At 40.2% G+C, this 8364-nt stretch overlaps 1 pseudogene; it reads left to right on the top strand.

Moving 5' to 3' along the window:
- Positions 1 to 2375: 2375 nt before the first annotated feature.
- Positions 2376 to 2497, top strand: LOC116897486 (annotated as a pseudogene).
- The last annotated feature ends 5867 nt before the right edge of the window (positions 2498 to 8364 follow it).

The raw sequence follows: 8364 nt of genomic DNA, 5'->3' as shown, positions 1-8364 counted from the left end.
CTGCTATTTCTCAACTCAGGACAGCCTTTCTTTGCTTCTGTTCTTCATTCCTCATAACGGTGAAGCGAACTCAGGTTGTGTAGATTCAAGCTCATGGTTTTCTGTGGGGAATAGGCATGACTGCCAGGGTTCAGCAAGTTCAAAACCTGGAAATCTTAAAACTTGAGACTGGCAGGAGTGAAACCACTTCCCTCCCATTTCCATACATGCCTTGGAGCATGTAACCCAGAGACCCCCAACCAGGTGGTCACAAGTAGTCCGTCATAGTCTTCCCAATGCAAATAGAGCATCAGCCAATAGAATCCCCCCAATCCCAAGGCTCATGTAGTCCTGTCCACATGGAATAAAGCACACAAGTCATTTCACCAAGGATGGTCTGAGACTGGCTATTTTTGCTGAGCTGTAACATTGGAGCGGAGTGCTGCCCTGACATCTCTGCCACAGCAGCTGCAGGGCCCAGGACCTTGGGTACCCTCTGCACCGGCCGCAGGAGCCCCTTTATGCTTTTTCTTTCCTATTCCTCACCAGTCTGCAGTTCCATGGACCCTATTTGTCCCTGATTCTGCTTCACTCTCCTCTCGACTTGGTGACTGACGCCCTGGAGAGAAGAGGTTGACTGCAGACCCCACCCATTCCAGATGCCACCTTTCTGAGCTGGTGTCCCGGTGGCATCCAGTCACTGTGAGGAGAGGCAGAACCCAGAACCAGTTTTCCAAGTATTGTCCTTGGCCAAATAGGAAGGTGTCTGTCCCTGCCTAAAGGAACAGAAGAAATGAAAAGCCACAGGCCCACTTGTCAGGCTGCCTGCACCTGACCTCCACCAAGGTCTTCTGGAGAGCTTGTAGCTCCTTGTTTTCTCAGAAGGGATTGGCCACACCTCACTGCCCCAAAGTTTTGTCCTGAAGCTTCCTTCCCTGTGCAGTCTAACAATTCTGCCTACAGACTGAGAGAAGGACATAGGTGTCTGGGCCCTGCTTATGTGAACCATTTTGTAGGAGAAATAGGAAAGAAGGAGCAGGCCATGGGTGTGCTGGATCTGTAGATACCATTCTCTTCTGTGGACTGTCATTTTGTTTTTGTCTCTCATCCTGACTATAGTTTCCCCTCCCTCTGCTCCACTCAGCTCGCCACTACACCGCTCAGTTTCCCTTTGCCATTTTACTAGTACGAGGAATATACCATTCCTTTTGTTCTACTAATTTGAAGAAAACTTGGCACAAAAAGAACACAATCCTATTAGAAATACTTGTTAAATCTATTGTATAACAGATAAGAACTTACAGTATTATAACTCTTTACAACAGTGCTATACACACACACACACACACACACACACACACACAAACACGCACACACACCCCATTATCCTCACTTAAACTTAAGATAATAGACTTTGAAATGTTGAATAAGTCACATTAGGTTACATCTGATAAAAGGCATATCCTTTGGAGGGGAATTAAGTTATTCTTTTTGACTGTTTTGGGGCAGGGGGAGTGGGAAGTACTGGAGACCAAACCAAGGCTTCGTGTGTGCAGCACGCTGCTGTTTTTTCCAAATCCTCAGGCCTACACCGGCATTCTAAAAGGATCTAAAAGTAAAAACACATCTGGAGAGTACAGATGTGGCTCTGAGCTAAGTGTGTATTTAGTTAACTGAAGCCCTGGGTTCAAACACTAACACCAGTAAGGAAGCAGCCAGCTTAGGAAGGAAGCCCCTTGTCTGTACCTGGGGCATGCCTGTTTGGTAAGACCTTCTCCTTTGGATGGACAGTCGTTCAGTGAGGTAGGTCCTGTTATGTCATAACCACTGGCATGCATCTGTAATGGGCTGGATGGAGTGTCTGTAATCCCAGCACGGACCAAGAGGCAGAGCCAAGAGGATCCTGGTGGCACACTGGCCAGCCAGTCTACTTGTAGCCAGGCATCAAGCTCCAGGTTCAGTGATAGACTGAAAAATAAGATGTAGTGAGACCCTACATCCAGTTCCCAGCTCTGCAAAAACAGAAGATGATAGATTAGACAGACAGACTGAGCACTCCCAGGTTTGTGGTGGAAGAAAACAAAGTGCACATTGTCTTCTGATTTCCATATGTATGCTGTGACTTGTATCACACACACACACACACACACACACACACACACACACACACACACACAGAGACAGAGGCAGAGACTTTAAAATTAGGCTTATATCAGGAACAGCACAGAGAAATCCCATCTCAAAAAAAAGGGGGAGGGATTGGGGTCGGGATAGTGAGGGAGCTGATCAAAAGTGGAGAACATATTTTGAACTGGCAAATTTCATAATGGGGTTAAATCTATGAGAAAAAGATAATCAAGGGAGTGACTATCACCCATAAAGGAAGCTCATACACTCTGCAGCCACTTAAGTAACCTTTGTTCATGGGGCCTGCTGTGCGATGGCTGCAGGCCTTTGCACCCTTGGTGATGCACACAGCCTATGGCTTCATGAGTTTGCCCCTAGGAACCTTACATTTTTCAGAGGATAGTAATGCTTACTGGGAGCTCTCCTGCCTGGAACATGACATCTAGCCTGATAGCCAGATGCTAAGTGAGACACCCACTGAATAAGAAGAGGACATTTACTCCTTCAGAGAGACAGACTCTACCGGCAGACTGTTCATAGGTTTGGAGCTGACAGTCACTGGTGAGTTGAGCTCTTGTCTGCAGTCTTCCTTCATTATTACATACTGACTGTCTCCCTTAAGATGTGCCGGGTCACCATACATATACAACTTGTTAGTGATGGGTGTCTGGCTTCCATTTTCCAGATGAAGTTCTCACTGGTCCTTACCATTAACTTTTCCACTCTCAGCAGCTCATCACAAGCAAGAAGGTGCTGCCAGTAGCTATGATGATGTACACTACACCATCATAGGGAGGTCATTGGCCTTGTCCTGGACCAAACTAGAATGCTATATACTGATATGTATTTAAATGGGGGATATGCTTAATGGAGTCATCAATTGTTAGTATTCTTCAGTGGCAGCCAAATGTATATCAGGCTGCTCACTCAGCTGACTGGACTTCTATGTTGATACTAGATACCCCCTAGGTTAGATATGGGTCATGGTTTAGCACAGTCTTAAATAGTACTAAATAAAAAAGCATATCCTAGCATTGTTATATTTTATTCTTCCATACAGGTTTACAGTCTTTAGAGCATCTTGATTTGGGGGAGTGTTGGTAGAAGAAATGCTTCTGGCTTCACATCCCTCTGGTGAAATGTTTCTCAGTCTTCTATTACTGTGGAGAGACACCATGATCAGGCAACTTTTATAAACTAAAACATTTGATTGGGGATCGTTTACAGTTTGAGAGGTTTAATCCATTATCGGCATGGTGAGGGAAGCATGGCAGCATTCAGGCTGATGGTGCTGGAGAAGGAGCTGAGAGTTCTACATCAGGATCCAAATGCAGCAGAGAGAGAAGCACTGGGTCTGACTCCGGGGCCCTTGCAACCTCAAAACCCACCCCTAGTGACATACCTTCTCTAACAGGGCCATACCTGTTCCAGAAGGTAGTGCCCCTTTTAAACACTCAAATTTACAAGCCTGTGAGAGCCCTTCTTATTCAAACCACCACATTGTGCTTTCTGAGTAAAGGTTCAGAATTGAAAACCCAACCTATACTATCCTTAACTCTTTCTCTGTTCTTTCATTCACATACTAATGAGAGAGGCATAAAGAACACCAAATAGACAAGACCAGAAAAGAAACTCTCTATAACTGGTGGTTTAAATATGCTTGGCCCAAGGAGTAGCACTATTTGGAAGTGTGGCTTTGTCGGAGGAAGTGTGTCAATATGGGTATGGGCTTTAAGACCCTTGTCCTAGCTGCTTGGAAGTCAGTCTTGTGGGTATCTTGGATAAGGATATAGAATTCTCAGCTTCTCCTACACCATGTCTGTCTGAATGCTGCTGTGCTGCCCACCTTGCTGCTGCTGCTGGACTGAACCTCTGAACTTATAAGGCAGCCCCAATTAAATGTCCTTACAAGAGTAGCCTTGGTCATGGTATCTGTTCATAGCAATAAAACCCTAACTAAAATAAACATATAGTCAGCAAAGCACTAAATGTACAGAACAAAGAAAGAATATTAAAAATTTCAAGGTTAATAGAAATAATCACATAAAAAGCAGGCCCATTAGAACAATGTCTGACTTTTCAAGGGAGACTATATAGTACAACAAATTTAAGCTTATCCTCAACCAACTTACAAATCACTAAGACAGACTATTTTTATCTGGCTTTGGCAGTTAATCTACTTTTCTAACTACTGGTCTGACTACCTTCCCAGCAGTGTTCCCCAAATACTTGCTGTTTCTCCTGACTATGTGCTTATGGTACATCTCCTCTTATGGTGCCTTCTCTTCTCATGGTCTCTCCTCTCCCTCCTTCCTCCATACCCAATCAGGTAACTCTTAAACCACCTACCTCTAATCCCTCCAGTTATTGGCTGTAGCCAATTTTATTTAACCAATAATTTTAAAATAAGGAACAAAGTTCCTTATTTTAAATAATAGCACAATAAAAGCTTGTAATCGTGAGAATTCACTCATAGGCCTAGACCTTAAGTTCAGAATTTAGCATTACAATACACAGTAACAGTTCAGACCTCAACAACTCTGAAAGACAAAAGGGCTAGGAGTGATGTTCTGTAAGCTTTGAAAGACTACAGTTGCCAACCCAGACTACTGTACCCACCAAAACCATCAATTACATCAATTACAATGGACAGAAAAAGAAAGTCATTTCACAGGGAATTTAAGTAATTTCTGTCCACCAATACAACTCTACAAAAGATATACTTCAGTCTAAGAGGATGCAATGAATAAAAATCCCAGAACAATTAAGCAAAAGGGGGGGAGGGGGAGACACGGGACTCCATACCAACACAACCAAATAACAGGAATCAATAAACACTGCTCATTAATAACTCAATATTAATGTTATAAATTTCCCATTAAGATGACAAAGACTAACAGATTGGATTAGAAAACAGGATCCATTTTTCTGTGGCATCTAGAAGACACACCTTACCACCAAGGACTGACATCATTTCAGGATAAATGATGTAAAGATATTCCAAGCAAATGGACCCAAGAAATGAGCAGGGTTTTTTTGTTTTTTTTTTTTTTGTTTTTGTTTTTTTTGTTTTTTTTTTTTTTTTTTTGGTATGCATTTATTTTTTTTTCTTTATTAACTTGAGTATTTCTTATTTACATTTTGATTGTTATTCCCCTTCCTGAAATGAGCAGTTTTATAGCTATTTTAATGTATGAAAAAATGGACTTTAAACCAAAACTAATCAGAAGAGATTGGAAAGGACATTACATACTCATTAAAGAGAAAAGTTCACCAAGAAGATGTTATAATTTTAAACATTTATGTACCATACACAAAACAACAAAGACAAATTCATAAAAGAGACCCTGCTATAGCTAAAATCACACATTGGCTTAAGCACAGTGTCTCAGTTACTTTTCTGTTCCTGTGAGGAGACATCATGACCAAGAAAAGTTATAGAAGGGAACGTTTAATGGGAGTTTACAGTTTTGGAGGATGTGTCCATGACCATTGTGGCGTGGAACATGGGAGCAGGCAGACAGGCATGGCACTGAAGAGTGTACATCTGGTTATGGGGCGACAGGGAGAAGTGGGGCTGGGAATGGCTTGAACTTTGGAACCCATCTGGTTATGGGGCATCAGGGAGAAGGGGACTGGGGGAATGGCTTGAACTTTGGAACCGTCAATCTCACTCTCAGTGACACAACTTCTCTAACAAGAGAGAGACTCTCCTAATCCCTTACAAACAGTGCCACCAACTGGGGACATTTATAGTGGATGATTTCAATACCTTAATCTTACCAATAGACAGGCCATCCAGACAAACAGAAATGCTGGAGTTAAATGCCATAATTAAAATAGCTCTAGCAGACATAACAGAACATTTCACAAAACACTAAATATACTTTCTTCTCAGCAACTCATGGGACTTTTTATGAATTTGACCACATATTAGGACACAAAGCAAATGTTAACAGATTTAAGAAAATTGGAATAACACCCTGCATCCTATTTGACTACCATGGATTAAAGTGGGATATAAACGACAGGAAGTATACGAAATCAAGGAAACTGAGCAACTTACTACTGAATGAAAATTGAGTTAAGAAGGAAATTGACAACTTTTTAGAATTGAATGGAAACAAAAACATACCATACCCAAACCCCTGGGACACAAAGAAAGCAATTCTAAGAGGCAAGTTATTAGCATTACATACCTACATCTAAAAAAAAAAAAAGCTAGGTGGTGATGGTGCATGCATGCTTTTAATTCCAGTGCTTGGGAGGTAGAGGCGCAAGGATCTCTGAGTTCTAGCCTAGACTATATAGATAGTTCTAGAACAGCTAAGCTCTGTCTTGAAACAAAACAAAACAAAACAAAAACACCAAAACCACCACCACCACCCCCCCAAAAAACCTGGAGAAATCTCATATTAATAGCAACACACTTAAAAGATCTAGAAAAACAAGAAGAAATAATGACCAAAAAAGAACAGATGGGAAGTAATAAATCAAACTTGGGGCTGAAATTAATGAAAGAAATAGAAACAAAAAACAATACAAAGAACGCAACAGAGAATTGATTCTTTGAGTAAGTAAAAAAAAAATCAGCAAAGCTTTAGCCGAATTAACCAAAGATAGAAGATCCAGATACTTTAAAAATCTGTCTTCCACTAAATTGGAAAGCCTACAAGAAATGGGTGAATTTCTTCATATATCCTACCAAAATTAAGTGAGGATGAAATAAACAATTTAAACTGACCTATCACTTCTATTGAAATAAAAAGCTCCAAATCAAAAGAAAAGATATGACCCAGGGCCAATGGACTCAGTATAGCATTTTTCCAGATCATCAAAGAAGAATTAATACTAACACTCGTCAAATTATCTCACAGAATAGAATCTGAAAAAAGTACTGCCTACCTCTATTTATGAGGCCACAATTACACTCTAAACCACACAGACCCAACAAAGAAGGTAAATTATTGATCAGTTTATCTTATGGACATAGGTGCAAAAATTCTCAATAAATACTTGCAGACTAAATCAAAGAACACATTAAAAAGATTATCCACCATAATCAAGTAGGCTTCATCCTAGAGATGCAGGGACATCATATGAATATCAGCATATGAATATCAATAAATAAAGCATACAACACAAGTAGCTTGAATAACAAAAACACAGGATCATTAGATTCAGAAAAGATGTTGATATAACCCAACATCCATTCATGATAAAAAAAAAAAATCCTCGAGAGATTAGGGATACAAGGGACATACTTCACCATAGTAAAGGCAATTTACAGCAAACCCATAGACAACATCAACCGGAATGGTGAGAAACACAAGTATTTCCACTAAAATCAGGACTAAGATAAGGATGTCTGTTTTCTCTATACCTATTTAGTATACTATTTGAAGGCTTCGCTAGATCAATAAGACAACTGGAGGAGATTATGGGGATACAAATAGGAAAGGAAGAAGTCAGTATTTTTATTTACAGATATAATTTCATATATAAAAGACCCTAAGAATTCCACCAGGAAGCATCTATTGCTGACAAGTACTTTCAGTAAAGTAGCAGCCTACAGTAAAATTAACACACAAAAATCACCTTTCTTTTGTACAAGTGGCAAACAGACTGAGAAAGAAATCAGGGAAATAGCACCTTTCACAAGAACCTCAAACAATAAAAAGATCGTTGGGTAACTCTAAGCAAAGAATCATATAATAAAAACTTGAAGACAGTGAAGGTATAAAAATTGAAGTCATCAAAAAAAAAAAAAAAAAGGGCTTGAGACCCCATATGTACAACAATGCCAAACAACCAGAGCTTCCAGGGGCCACTACCTAAAAATATGGGACCCTGGACTTGACCTACGTGAGGTGCAATGAATATCCTTAAGAGCACCAGTCTACCCTGGGTCCTGCTAAGACTGAACCCCCAGTGAACTAGACTTCGGGGAGCAATGGGGGAGGGGGGGGGTAACACCCATAAGGAAAAAATGTTTTCTAACAAAATACATAAGAAATTCAGACATGGATCAAATTTGAAAAGATGAAAATTTTCAGTCTACCACTTTTTTTTTAATTTTTCCCATAAAAAATTCTAACAAATTCTTCAGACAAATTTTGAAAAGATAATTTTCAGCTTCTTTTTTTTTTATTTTTTTTTTTTTAAGATTTATTTTTTTTTATGTAAATTTTAGCTGTCTTCAGACCAGAAGAGGCATCAGATCTCACTACAGATGGTTGTGAGCCACCATGTGGTTGC

Source organism: Rattus rattus, chromosome 3 (assembly GCF_011064425.1).
Source record: "Rattus rattus isolate New Zealand chromosome 3, Rrattus_CSIRO_v1, whole genome shotgun sequence".
NCBI classification, from domain to species: Eukaryota; Metazoa; Chordata; class Mammalia; order Rodentia; family Muridae; genus Rattus; species Rattus rattus.
Note: the sequence above shows the minus strand (reverse complement) of the source record. Positions and strands in the feature narration are given on the sequence as shown.